Here is a 15,714-nt window from a genome sequence, read left to right as displayed (position 1 = left end):
GAAAAAGATGAAGGGTGTGGCCAATAGATAATGCCAAAATTTCTTCACAGTGAACACCATGGCTAATCCCTCTCTTTCTGTTGTCGAGTAGTTCATCTCTATCTCAGTGAGTTGTCTGCTAGCAAAGCTCACTGGATAATCTAAGTTGTGCTCGCCAGGTTGGCACAACACTACCCCCATGGCAAACTTAGAAGCATCGATGTGCACGTGGAAGGTAATGGTCCAATCTAGGGCTCGCAGAATTGGTGCTGTTGTTAGAGCCTTTTTCAATTCTTCGTACGCTCGTTGGCATGCCTCGGTCCATTCGAAGACAATCAGCAGCTTGTACAATGGTCTGGCGATCAGCGCGTAGTTCAGTACAAACCGCCGATAGTATCATGTATGGCCTAAGAAGCACTGAACTCCCTTGTAATTAATTGGGGGTGGAAGGTCAACAATAACCCTGACCTTTGAGAAGTCAGTGGCAATGCCGTTCTTTGACACCACTTGTCTTAAGATGCATCCCTGCTTTACCCAAAACTGGCACTTTAAGGGGTTCAAGGAGAGACGATATAAGCGACACCGTTCAAAGACTGCGCGGAGTTTGTCTAAGTGTTCGATCCAAGTCGAATGGACACACAGGTCATCGACAAAGACCTCTAACTCCCTGCGAAGCATGTCCTTAAAGATAGTGCACATGAGACGTTGAAAAGTGGCGGGGGCATTGGTCAACCCGAAGGGCATGACTATGTATGCAAAGATGCCCCACTCAGTGGCGAAGGCGGTCTTGTGCCTATCCACAGGATGCACTTGCACCTGGTTGTACCCTGAGAAGCAGTCCAGAAAACTGTAGGCTTCCTTGCCTTCCACCCTCTCGAGCATGTGCTCGGTGTACGGCAATGGATAGTTGTCTCTCTTCGTAGTAGCGTTCACCTTCTTGTAATTGACGCACACTCGGATTTTTTCGTTCTTCTTCATCACAATGACTATGGGTGATACCCAGTCTGTGTGCTCAATTTCGTAAATGAATCCAGCTCTCATCAGCTTGTTAATTTCCTCTTTGACAGCATGAGAATGTTTTGGATTCATAGGATATGGTTGCTGCTTGACCGGCGTTGCATCCGATGTCATGGGTATGTTGTGAGTCACAACACTCGGATCTACCCCCTGTAGCTCTTCTAAGGACCATGCAAACACATCTATCTACTCTCGCAAGAGAGCGACAAGACTCATTTCTTCTTTACCAGTCAAGTCGTCGGCAATGAACACTGGTCGAGGTGTTTCCCTTCCTAGGCTAAGTCTACCTCCTTGACTTTGGCTGGTTCCTCAATTGGTTCGCTCGTCTGCCCTTGACGTTTGGCACCTAACAGAACTACTACCCTATCCCCTTTTTTGAATTTCATGAAGCGTTTAGGGAGGTCCTGTGGCTTTCACTGTTCTTCTGTTCATGTATCCCTGGGTTGCTTTGCCTTTTCCTGCCTTAACTGTCTGCGCCTCAGGTGGACGAGTAGGTTCCCCTTGGTACGTCTGGTCGTGGGTGGCCTAGGGATCTCTGGATCATTATCCAAACTAACTTCTGATTTAGAATCAAACGCTCCATCTTCGCTAGAAGAGGTGGTCTCCCCTGGTGGCCGCAGTTCAGATGGTGATTCAGTCCTAAGTATTGATGTCGTTCCTGACTAGGCTAGGCCTGCTTGCTCAAGGTCTATGTCTCCTACGCGTTCCAACCAAGCACGATCACATTCCATGCGCATGACTCCTCGCTCTACTCTAAGGGTCTACCTTTTCTGCTGCTTGGCGGCTACTCGTATCTACTCAATTTCTCGTCCTTCAGTGTCGTATTCTATGGTATCTACTTCACCCTTGCTCTCATCACTGAAGGATTGACAGTCTTCGTATTCGTCGCTAGAATCTTTGTCATCCGACTGCTCATCGTCTCCTAGGGTTTGCTATGCCTCGTGTCATTGGTCAGGAACTAGGGCCCAGTTATACATGAGGTTTAAATCGTGCACCCTGGTCCATTGCCACTTGGATTCCTCTAAGAGATCCTGGAGTGATTTGAAATTTGCAGTTGGATTGCCAGCTAGCTGGTTTGTTAGGTATTCCAGTATCCCCTGGAGTTTCCTTTTGTTGGATGGTACGTGGAAGGTGACAGGCTTAGGCTTTCCATGGAGGCTTCCTGCCATCATGTAGACTGGTGTAGAGAGTGCTTCGTTAGACTTGCCGATCGTTTTGATGGCTTGCTCATACGCCTCATGATCTGAGAATGGCAGGTCGATTGTAGCAAGAATGTGCATCCAATCCCGCTCATCCTCTAGGCATGGGATATACTTGGTCAAGGGCCCATAGGGCTTCTTGACCTGAGTGTTCCCCTTGAGCATAGTAGAGATGGCATCTAGGTCGACTGGTGAGGTCTTCCAAGTGTCCATCTCTATTCTCACGACATCCGTTTTATTGCCAAGGAAGATCAAGCCATTACCCCAATCTTCGATTACTCTAGCGTTGCGCATCCAGGGTCAGCCTAATAGGATATCGTAGTCCACTCCCTTCATGACTATAAAGTCAACAGAGAACTGGACACCTGCGATCTTTACTAGCCAATTCTTAAGTACCCCGAATGGCTTCACTCTTATACCATTTGCTAACATGACATTAAACCTAGCCGCTTCGACAGGCGGGTTTCCCCAAGTCTGGAGCACTGCATGGCTAAGCACACTAACCCTAGCTCCCGTGTCTACGATTCCCTTTCTTGTTGTGTCACCTAGGGCTAGGACCGATAAGACCCTAGAACCCGCTAGAATGACCAGGACTTGAGCAACAAAGCTTATCAGGCCCGAGGCGAGACAAGAGGGCGTAAGTATATAGAGATTGATTGCCGCACTCACATTGAATTCTGCACTTGAGGTATACGTAAGAGAGATGAAAGCCTGATTGACCACAAGTGCACGAGAAACGACACACATTGAGTGATCATAAATTGAGGACTGTATTCAATAAGTCAAGGAACTCACTCAGATAAAACCACTCAAGGAACCCATCAGCAGGAGAGAACCCAGACATAGACAAACCATTAAAGTGCATAATAGGACCAAGCAAGGAGCGCCGACGATGAGGATCTGTCAAGTCTATTTGACCTGATCGACAGCATAGTGGAGAGCGAGAACTCGACCATGACGGAAGAGAGCTCAAACCATCGGTCTAATGAGGAGCTTGATTTGAACGTATTCCCAGATGCTATTCAGCAGCAGCTGGTGAGTAGTTATGATGCGCACGCCCGCGGCACGAGCATCGCGGCAGGACGACAGACGCAATCATTGCAGATCTAGAAGAGGAGAGAAGGCTAGCCCTCAAGGCATTGCAGGGCATAGCTGAGTACAATAGGGATCAGCAGAGGCTAGGAGCCAAAGGCAAAGCATGGAGTTGCATGAGGTGCAGCGATGAACTTGGCTGGCCAAAACCGAACGGACCATGAGAGAGCACTAGAGGGAGACTTGACATTGAGCGAGCTTCTCATGAAACGACTGCTCAATAATATAGCAGTAGAGCAGAGTGCCATCGCACTAGCGATGTCACTGCTTGTCGCAGGATTAGGGGCGAACCAAGGCTCAAAAATCCAGGCCAAAATACCGATTGTTGCCAAGCAACTCGATAAGTACCAACCTCATGACTACCCATATAGTTTTGTTGAGCAGTTTGAGCAAGTCTGCGAAGCCAATGGCCTCAATGACCAAACTCAATGCTCGCAAGCATTCAGGCTTTGCCTAGGCAACAAGGGTAGGACGTGGTATACGAGCCTAGATGCTACAGAGCGAGCCAACTTCAATGACCTCAAGGATCTCTTCGTCAAGAGATTCCCCGAGCCCGAATACTCCGATAACCTGCTAGTACGCTTGATGAATATCAAGCAGAAAGAGAAGGAGGATATCCGCGACTACGTGACCCATGTGAGGAGTCTCTTTAAAAGAATCCCTCTAGGCGAGCGACCGACTGACAGAGCAGTTTCGACAGTATTCATCAGTGGAATTCGAGACGAGGAGTTATATAAGGCTTTGGCAGGCAATTCAAGCTTGCAGCGAGACGCGGTGGCTAGAGTGTTTGAGGAAGCCATCAGAGTCGATGATTAGCTGAAAGAGCGGAGCTCTAGGAGCTCAAATTTAGAGGAGACCGACTCGCGAAGCTCAGAGAGAATATCAGCCTCTAGTGAGCGGTCGATCCCAGATAAGGGGAAGGCCACCGAGACAGACCAAGGCTTGGCTGAGGTCAAGATGGAATTAGCCAAGTTGCAAGACATGTTGAGACGACCAACGCGCCCGCACGTCCAATGCGTATACTGTGGTGGAAACCACTTGCCGGCCGAGTGTCAAGACCCTAGGTCAAGACCTTGTGCTAACTGCGGTAGGTTCGGCCATGATGTCGCGCATTGTAGATTACCAAGAAGACTTCCATACTCGCAACCCTACGGCCAGCTTTATTTAGCAAACAGGCCGCAGCCATTCTTCGGAAGGGGAGCCCCATTGGCTCTTCCCGCGTCTAACGATATGAAACCAGCCATCCCTAGAATGGACATCAACCCTACCAGCATTCCTAGACTGCCTGGTCCTTACGTGATCCACCCACCGAGCGACACTCCAGTACACTACGTGGAGGAGCCGAATGATGAAGAGACCTACATATATCCTTACGTCTCGCACGAGGACGAGGGCAACGCGGTCCTCATGGATTATCGACCCGTGCCGGTGATGGCACTAGGAAGGGGACGAGGTAGGGGCCTAGGAGGGCAGACGCATGATCCAGTCACTTGTTGGACTTGCGGTCACCCTGGCCATGTCTCATCACGCTGCCCTAAAAGAGAGCAGTAAAACAGAGATAAGGCTAACCAAAGGTGTGCAGAGTGCGGAATCACCCATCTTTTCGTAGATTGCCCAAAGTGAAAGCCATCCTCTAGCTCAGCCAACTTGCCATCTGTCCCATTGAGGCTGTTTGGTATCGAAAACCTCAATGGGGAGGCCACACCCATTCCACTGTGGGTCATGACCAAAGCCCAAACAAAGCAGGCCGACATCTCGTTGCCAAGACCTAGCAACCTTGACGCAGCCTCGATAGGGAAGAAAAGCCGCAGGCGGAAGAAGAAGAGATCGGAAGCTAAAGTCGCACTAAAAACCGAGAGTGCTACGACTCTGCCTGCTGGAAAGAAGGTTTCAGACGCAGAGGCAGAGACTTCAGCCCCTAAGACGGTCGAAAAGGGAAGCGCTAAGGTAGGGGAATACCCGCATCCGAAGCAACAATTAGAGGCCATAGAGAAGGTGAAGGAATGGGTGAAGGAGGCTCAAGAGCACCTCAAAGACGATGAGCCCATCATAAAGAACGAGATCGATGGCCTCTCCAGCATAAGCACGCCAATATCACCGCCTCAACCTAAGTTGGCAGAAGCAACCGCGCCACAAGCAATGCCGCTAAGACCAAACCTTGACATGACGGAGCCTCAGATCAGCCACGCCCATTGGCCTGGACAATCTGGGTTAGGGGAGGGACGAGTATCCAACGATCTCCTAAGCCTGGGAGATTTGCTTAAGCAGCATCCTACCCTATGGCAAGATCTTAAGCAGTGGGTCGGAGGGTCATAAGAGCAGGTCACGGCAGACCCTCAAGACCATGATGCAGAAACACAATTACCAAGTTTGACGCTGCACTCCATGCCTAAATCCTTGCACGTCAATGCCTTTTGGGAAGGCTCTGAGATGCACGTGGGTTGGGGAGTCCTCCAACAGCGTCCCCTGTCCCTTGATGGTGACTCCTACGTCGCGAATTGCCTATAAGGTGCTCGCTATGTTGTCCTGGAGCGGGTTGCGCTTCCAGTCGGTCGTGGGGGTAAATTTTCTTTTTTCTGCCTAAGGGTGCGTCTGATTCTGAGAATCGGACGTCAGATTTACCAGTGGTTCGATTCTCGAAATCGGACCAGGTGGGTCCGAGTTTGAGCTGTCCAATTCTTAGAATCGGACGAGGGTTAAGTATCCGATTTTCGAAAATCGGACAAGTGGGACCAGGTGGGTGGTCCGATTGTTGCTGACATGTCCTAACCCCTAGGTCCGATTCTACGAATCAGACAGGGGTGGGTCCGATTTCCTTGATCGGCCAAAGCGTCCGATCGGACGGGATTGGTCCGAGTCGTCCGAGTCATCCGAGCGTCTGAGCGTCCGAGCGTCCGAGTGTCCGAGTGGTCCGATTTCCAAAATCGGATGGGTTGGTCCAATAAGACGGTTGTCCGAATGTCCGATTTTCAGAATCGGACACTGAATTGGGTGTCCGATTCCGTCGACCCGAACGCACTTTCGAGCATAAAATCATCCAGAATCTTGCGGTATTGATTATTGTAGGCTACAAGATTCAACAGGAATGATGCTGGAGTGATGGGGAAGAGATCTATATACCTGGGGATCGCCAATAGCAACTTGACTCCTCGCACTGATCGATCGGAATGGGTCACCCAAGCTCTCTCTCTCTCTCTCTCTCTCTCTCTCTCTCTCTCTCTCTCTCTCTCTCTCTCTCTCTCTCTCTCTCTCTCTCTCTCTCTCTCTCTCTCTCTCAGCTGGTTGCAAATGAGGATTTCCTTGCCCTCCAAGAACTTATACCCCTGCTGGACATTACCCGGATGTTACTGATCACTCTCCTTGCGATTCCTACACATTCAAATGAGAATTTCCCCCATTTTCCACCTGTTTTTTCCGATTTTCTCCCTGTTTTACAGCAGCAAACCCTAGATCCCAAAAAACGACCAAAAGCACCCCTTCGGGTGCGATTTCCTAATGTTAGCCTACTCTAAACTCAACACGAATCGAAAGCAAAAAACTGAACAAATTTCTCAATGTTTTCCAATAATCAGACAACCAAAAGATCCCAAAATACTTACTTGTTTTGAAGATCAAAAACACCCAAACTTCCTACCTATCTCAAGCTCCGTTTCGGGGATGCAGCCCCTACTTCGATGCTCGATATGAGGCGCGCAAGTGCTCAAGCTTGAATCCGTTGGTCGCGGCAACGGAACTAAAATGTGGGAGCTTTCGCTCAACTGCCAAGACCCACGGACCGCTTATTGTTCAAGCCTTCCAAGCGAGCACTAATGGCTATCTCTCACCTAGCCGATGCGTCGTCGATCCTACGAGTGTAGTGAGCTTACCTTGATGCTTGATCAAGTACCCTCCTCTTTCTTGCACTCCAGTAGCTCCACAATTATTGATGCTAGCTCAAGCATCCCCAATCCTCCTCCATCTCCAAGCTCCATCCTCCATAGTCGTGCACGCAAGAAAAGAGAAAATAAGAGAAGAGAAGAAGAGAAGTGGAGATGGTGAAGAGCTGCACCCTCTTGATCCCTCACACTCTCACACTCCCTCTCTCAAGAGCACACACAAGCAAAAAGGAGAGAGGAAGAGAAGAAGATGAGGACTCATTTTGCCACACACCAAAAGAATGAGCTTCTCATTCACTTTTCAACTTTATATACAAAGCCCTAAATCCTTTTTGGACGGTCATCCCCTTTTCCCTTTTTTACATGGCCGGCCGTAGCCTAGGCCCTTTTTCCCATTTCCCACCATTCTAATTTATCCTATTCCCAACTAATGCGTACACTTTGCACAGGAGCGAGCCTGACGCTCTTTTACAAGGATTCGAGAGCGCTTCCACATTTTAATGATGCACCTTTTACTCTTTTGTTGTCTCGGGGCGACACTGAGACTTTCTAAGGGTCATGCCCAAATATTTAAATTTTTCAGGGTCTGGCTACCGGTCAAGGCATCTTTTTCTGCTTTTATCCTACGCCTTTTTTGCTATTTTCTTTTTTCCATTTTCCACTCCTCTGTGCTGCGGAAACACAGTGTGCTGCGGGAAACATGGTAACAAGTAGTGAGTGCCGAATAGACATTGTAGTGGCTCTGGTACCTCTTCGCATCAGACATGCCTCTTGGGAGGTGCATCCATGACCTAAGAAGGATTATTGAGAATCATTATTAGAGTATTGTAGTGAGGAGATAGTGTACTATTGAGAGAGAGAGAGAGAGAGAGAGAGGGAGAGTCTGAGATAGACAATTCTATCAAAACAGTGTAACTGTATATGAGAGATTGAGAGAGAGAACTATGAAGACATTGAAGATGAATACTATGTGATTGATTTCCATTAAAAAATGGTGTATTCCTTTATGTTCATTGTTCTATTGGTGGATTCTATGAAGATATTGAAGATTATGGTTGATTCTATTAAATCCATGGGAGATATCTACTATGATGATGTGTGAAGAATTGTTGTTTTCTTTGTTTTGGTTCATCAAAGAATGAAATAAAAGCTTGTTGATGTTACAAGATAGATTTTCTTACAGTAGAATCCCGTTTTCCTTGGTGTTCCTCTTGGGGCTCCAAACACGATTATTAGTACAAAGGATATTGCAAAAAAATAAGCAAGCAAAACAAAAGAAAAACTTATAAAGTTCTACAGATATGTTCTATAGCCGCCACTCCCAATATGATGGACCACTCCGGCCTCTAGTCGTGCCGTCGCTGCCTCGCGCTGCTGACTCCGACGTCCTGGAGAATATGTAGCCTCCTTCCTCAGTCGGTGCCAGTCGTCCGCATGTAGCCATTCGGGCTTTGCAGGCCCACTCTTGTGTGCCTTGCGTGTGTCCGATCATCTGTGTGACAAATATGCACGTATGCACTCCATCATCCAGCCCGTAGAAAACCTATCTATTGTGGCTGGTACCAAAAACTCCTCATGCAAGGATGCTACTATGTAGTCCTTGCTCCCCTCTGGTATGTTTTTCTAATGATCCAAGACGTTGTGTCGAAAAACTTGTTGGCACAACTCTCTCATGCGAACCATCATCCTCCTCCCCTCATCATTCATGATGATGGATCCTGACCTATCATCTACAAGATAGGCATACCCCTCTGGGGTATGCCTAAGATGGGTCCTCTCCCACCTGCGACCACACTCTTGGGCATATCCAGGAGACCCCTGTACATTTGGTGTACCGACGAGTATCTATCGAAGTAGCACCCATAGGGGTGCCACCTGTTGCTGATGGCTGAGTAAAAGCCGGAGTAACTGGAGAGGTGTGACAAATCCCGGAGGTGATGCAACTCTAGCAGAATGACGAGACGGAGACACCGCATCTGTGCCTCCACAGTAACCACCTGAGCCATGCTCTCTGGAACCGCCACGAGAGCGAGAAGTAGTACTTATATCCCGAGTCGACCGCGGGCTCACTACATCCATATCTCTGCAGCATTCCCCTAACCCTGAAGCACTCCCTCCGTCTAGCCCAAGTTTGGAGCATCGACCTCGTCTGCTCAAAGCTGAAGCATCTGATTGCACCGAAGTAGATCTAATAGAGCGGCGTAATGATGTCCGAGACAGCTCTTGGTCTGCTATGTCTCTGAATCTCGCCATTTGATCTAGAGACATGCATGTGAAAATATCCTGTAACTCCTCATCGCTCATCCCTCGACTCATCCTGATGATCTAAGTATCCACAAAGGTTACCTACACAGATAAAAAATGATGTTAATATAATCAATTTAAATCATACAAAGCACGGTAATATAAATCTTAAAAAAATGATCTTACTTAAAATGCATATCTTATGTACTCTTATAAGCGATTAGTCAACGAATTGAGTAAGTGGATGCTCCAAGTATGAAATATCCTATGGTCCCATGTCAATCTCTTGACACAACTCGGCATAAACTAGAAGGTCGATAGACACGTCACCACAAAAGGATAAATCCACCTTGTTCTCAAAGAATTCTTGGACTCCTGTATTTCCATCATTGTTATCCAATGCTGGCTCCTCTACATGCTCCAAGCTTTCAGTGACCTCCACCTCTTGCAATATCGACCTCTGTATTTACATATTGTCCTCATCTATGCTCGAAACATTGCTTTGATTATATACTCTCGCACTTCGGGAAGCTGAAGGTATAACATACCACCATCGAGGTTGTCACAAACACGTACAAGAGAGATTTAACTATTGTGAAATATACCATGTCGTAATACAATTAACAAATAAATGAGTTCATGCACATGTTCACAATGGACCGACAACACAAAGGTGTCGCACAAATCCGTTCATTTTTTTAAAGAATCTATTTCAAGAAATCCAGATGGACCTTGTCGAACTGTTGCTCCAGCTCCTTCAAATACCACTTTGAACTACTGCACATTGAATAGTATCATGGAGAAGCTACTGTAATCCACCGTAACAATACTTTGCAAGTTCCCAAAATACTCCATCTCATATATAACCGTGTTTTGATCTGTTGCTCGTCATCAGCTCTCTTGCTCAAACCTTGCCATGATACCACAGTCTGTTATGGTGCGCATTTTGTCAATAGGCTCCACACGAAAATGTCGTCTGCATGACCACGCTGCACTATATATTTTATACTGTACATTGAAACACTCAATTAGTTGTCACATATAAAATATAGATATGACAAATCCTAAACACGTCATCACCTTTGGACTATATCCCCTCGAGAATTCCCACTCCTCGGTTGAGATCTTTACCCCTTCGCGAGACACTGTGGTCAAAGCTCCATGGAGCCATCGCTTTGAAATAAACCGCGGCATCTTCTCCATGCCCTCAGGATATCGAATCGGTCAATGGCGTGTACTACATCAAAATTTAGATCGCGCTTCCTCTCGATCTTGCCTAGCTTGATGGTACCTAGCAAGCCACGTCACCACCGAGGCATGGTGCAACATACAAAAGCGATTCACTTTCTCCTCCATTGTAGCATCCATTCTTTTTTCTACCCCATTTTCAGCCACCACATCTCCAGTCAGTCTATCATCGAAGTTCAACGACCATAGCATACTATTATCGGGATCCACTGTTGGTAGCCATTGGGAAGTATGCACTAGCACCTCAGACACCAACCAATCTTCAGCCATGCTACCTTCTGGCCGAGCATGTTGTCGCAAAAAGCCTTTCAGGGTTTTTATGAAGCACTCCAAAAAGAACATCCATCACGTATGGACAAGTCCATCAATCTCCACTTCATCTACAAGATGCACAAGAAGGTGGATTTGTATCGTGAGCATACTGGTAGGTAGGTATTTCTCAAAGAGACAAACCATCTCCACTGCTCCCCACCTTGCGGATTCAGTAGAGGACGTCTTAATCTCCTTCTATGAGATCCATTGCACTAAAGTCAACAGCCTGTAAAATAGCCCCGCGTATTTCTGGAGTAAGGCATCCTTCCATCATGATCGGTAGTAAAAATTGACACAAATGAGAAAGCATTATGAACAATGACTACACTCCAAATAGCAAAATGCACAGGCTACTTACAATCCATTCGTAGTACAAACCTGACATATCTTATGCCAATCATGGGATTTTAGCCTTAATAATTGGTCGTCTTTAGAAAACACAGACCTGAGAGAACGCCTCATACCCGTTGGAGTGTGGATAGACTTGACTATTTGCTTCACAATGCGCTCTTCTTTAGTGGACAAAACCCAAGGAGCGCGACATAGCTACACGCGACCATCAGCACTCGACTGCAGGCCAAAGTGCCTCCATCTTGCCTACCTCCTTTAAATCCATTCGTGCCCCTATAGTGTCTCTCTTTCCTGTGATGTGGTTCCATAGCAAGCTACCCATGTTCTTGAAAATATGCATGGGATCCAACAAGTGGTTGATCTGTAAGTGGGTCCAATATGGCAACTCGTAGAAACCTAACAACCGTTGCATTCCGTTTGGATGTAACTCTGCATGGACCATTTTCAGCTCGTACCAGCTTTGGGCATTCATACTTATTGGAGGTCGTCCAAGAAAACCTTCCCTGAGTTCATGACCCTCTGGCAAGAAAGCGGCGTGTCCTTGATATACCATCTTCTTCATGGTTCATGACCTTCGGGAGTCTAACTGTGGCCCGCACAATGGACATGCATGATAACCTAAGGTAACCAGAATGGACATGCATGATAACCTGAGGTAACTAGACCTATTCCAACACCTCTATCTAGTGAATACAAACTTGAACGAGCTATGATAGATATTACCAACGAGAATGGAAGCCTATTTACCTGAGCACTCTCCAAATCCTGGAAAGTCATGCATCGTCCACGTGAGAATGGCTCGAATCTTGCACGGTGACCCCCTCCTCCCACAAAATCTTAAGCTCATTGACTAATGGACGAAGATACAAGTCCATATTTTTTATTTTGTAGCGGCCGGGGACGAGTAAGCTAAGGATGAGATGTCCTTTCTTCGTAGAAAGCCATGGAGGGATATTGTAGTTGACAAGGACTATATGCCACACATTGTAAGAAGTTGAGCGCAGACCGAATGGGTTCACACCATCCATTGCAAGATCGAGCTGAAGATTCCTTGGCTCTCGAGCAAAGCCTAGGAAGGTAGAGTCAATGTGGCTCCATGCACGTGAATCCGCTAATATTCGTTGAATTCCATCTGTGGACCTATTCTGTGCATGCCACATTGTCAAGCTCGCCATGCCGGATGTACGAAACATGTGGTTTATGCGGCGGATAAGCGAAAAGTATCTAATAACTTTTTGAGGGATGGTTTGGCCTTGCAAGTCCTGTCGATACCTGTGAGAACCACACTTTGGACATGTCTCCATAGTATCATATTCTCCTCGAAACAGTATGCAATCGTTGATACATGCATGGATGTTGTTGTAGTCCATGCCAAGCTTTCATAAAACATGTCGTGCATCATCACAAGACTTGGGCATGGTATTTGTAAGTGGTAATATATAATACTTCAGTAACTGAAAAAATTCATAAAACACCTTGAAAAAGTACAAATATTTTTAATAATAGTTCCGAAAAGAAATCAACGAAGCATACGTACAAGGTACCTGATCAACTCGGTCACACTTGCATTGCTCCACTCATATTAGGAGTGCAAGCAGTGTCTTCATGCAAGATACTCGGCACCCATCATATAATGGTATGGATGCTTCCTCTCTAAGCGGATCAGAAGTCTCGACATCCATGGGAATCAATACATCGATCATTGCCTCTATCTCAGGCTCCAAGATTGTAGGTAAGTCTCGAAGGCTATATGTCTCCTTTGGTATTGACGGTATATATTGGGTAGTACCTTCCAAGTGGTGAATTGGCTTAGGCACTCCATCCATCGCACCCCCACGAACTCTTCTAATTGGCCGCAAAGGGTGCACTCCTCCTTGGGACGAGACGTCACCTCCCTAGATAGAAAATTTGTCAGCCACACCCAATCTTTTTGTATATGATATTCAATTAGCTTGCGAGTACAATGCATGATTGATATTAACTTTTCTTACCTTTTGCTGAAAATCCAAGATCGCATGATCAATGATCTCAGATTGAAACTCACTGAAGCGTCGTACGTGTTCTATAGACAATCGACGTTTTCGTCGAAGTGCTAGCTTACAGTGAGAGCAATGACATGGGACACGCTAATTAAGATACGCCTCGCGATCTTGAACATCAAGATCTTCATCATTTTCCATTTTGTCTAAGTTACGACAAACAAATTCTTTCTGTTATCATTCTTTTTTTCTTTCTTAAATTGTTTGAGAAGGAATTTCTTCTCTTGTAACTCATCAAAAATTAACGTATATAAAGTCTCAACCCACCCACCCACAAATTAACGTATGTTGGAGTGTTTCTCGTCTCGTGGTGTTGCACCGGACCTCGCCACCACTCTCTCTTTGTTTTTTATCCATTCATTATCTCCTCTCCTTCCATCTCTCTCTCTTTTTCTCTTTCTTTATTATGTTGTATGTTTATTCCCTCTCTCTCATTCCTTCTTTTTTCTCTTCCTCCCCCTCTCTCATTTTCTTTAACAAAACATATATCTCTCTCTACTACTACTACAACAACAACAATAACAACAACTACTACTACTATTACTACTACTACTACTACAATAAACAAGAAAATGAAAAAAAACTACTATTACTACCACTACTACAACAATAACAACAAATAAGAAAACTAGACCACAATAAACAAGAAAACAAAAAAAACCATTACTACAACAACAACAACAAATAAGAAAACCACTACTACTACTACAACCACGACTATGATGACTACGACTACGACCACGATCACGACTACGACTATAACTATGACTACGACTACGACTATGATGACGACGACGACGACGACTATGACCATGTCCACAACGACGACCACTACTATGACTATGACGATGACGATGATGACCATGATTACGACTACGACTGCGACCATGACCATGACCATGACCACGACTACCATTACCACTACCACTACCACTATAATAAACAAGAAAAGAAGAAAAAACAACAACAACAACTACTACTACTACTACTACTACTATTACTACTACTACAATAACCACTACCGCTACCACTACCACTATAATAAACAAAAAAAGAAGAAAAAACAACAACAACAACAATAACTACTACTACTACAACATCAATAAACAAGAAAAGAAAAAAAAACTACTACTGCTACTACACCAACAACAAACAAGAAAACAACAACCTCTCCCTCCTTCTCTCTCTCCCTTCCTCTCCCTCTCCCTCTCTTTCTCTCTTTCTCTATTATGTTTAATGTTTTTTCTCTCTCCTCTCCCCCTCTTATTTCCTTTTCTCTCTTCCTCTCCTTCTCTCATTTACTCTCCCTCCCTCACTCTCACCCTCTCTTTCTCTCTTTCCCTATTATGTTTAATGTTTTTTCTCTCTTTTTCTCCCTCTCTCATTTTCTTTTCTCTCCCTCTCTAATTTCCTCTCCCTCCCTCACCCTCTCCCTCTCTTTCTCTCTTCCCCTATTATGTTTAATGTTTTTTCTCTCTCCTCTCTCTCTCATTTCCTCTCCCTCCCACACCCTCTCCCTCTCTTTCTCTCTTTCCCTATTATGTTTAATGTTTTTTCTCTCTCCTCTCCCTCTCTCATTTCCTGTTCTCTCTTCCTCTCCCTCTCTCATTTCCTTTTCCTCCCTCACCCTCTCCCTCTCTTTCTCTCTTTTCCTATTATGTTTAATGCTTTTTTTCTCTTTTTCTCTCTCCTCTCCCTCTCTCATTTCCTCTCCCTCCCTAACCCTCTCCCTCTCTTTCTCTCTTTTCCTATTATGTTTAATGTTTTTTCTCTCTCTCTCCCTCTCTTTCTCTCTTTCCCTATTATGTTTAATGTTTCCCTCTCTTCCTCTTCCTCTCCCTCCCTCTCCCTCATCCTCTACCTTCCTCTCTCATTTCTTCTCCCTTCCTCTCCCTCTCCCTCTCCCTCTCCCTCTCTCATTTCCTCTTCCTCCCTCTCCCTCTCCCTCTCTTTCTCTCTCATTTCCTCTCCCTCTCTCAATATACATGAATTTTAACAAAAACAAGTAAAAGAGAAAGAGAAAACACAAAAACAAAGCAAGAAGGAACAATTCACTCACTGTAAAGGCTTGAAGAAGGGTTTGGCGGCTCCTCTTCGCCCTCTATACACTTCCTCCTCTTTTTTGCGAACGGCGGCGGCAGTGGTGAGAAGCTTTCATTCTCTCTCTTTCTCTTTTTCTCTCCCTCTCCCTCTCAAATGCAAGATGTTCACTCTCTCTTTTGTGTATGCGCACAAAATAACCGCTCAAGTTTCGGCCCGCATTTTTTTCATCTAAGTACCGTCGCTATTTGTGATGCTAATAGTGACATAAATAGCGACGCCGCTATTTTGCGTCGGAAACCGCCATCGCTATACCTC

Source organism: Lygodium microphyllum, chromosome 25 (genome assembly GCF_053477565.2).
Source record: "Lygodium microphyllum isolate KBCC chromosome 25, Lygodium_microphyllum_v1.1.10, whole genome shotgun sequence".
NCBI classification, from domain to species: domain Eukaryota; kingdom Viridiplantae; phylum Streptophyta; class Polypodiopsida; order Schizaeales; family Lygodiaceae; genus Lygodium; species Lygodium microphyllum.
Note: the sequence above shows the minus strand (reverse complement) of the source record.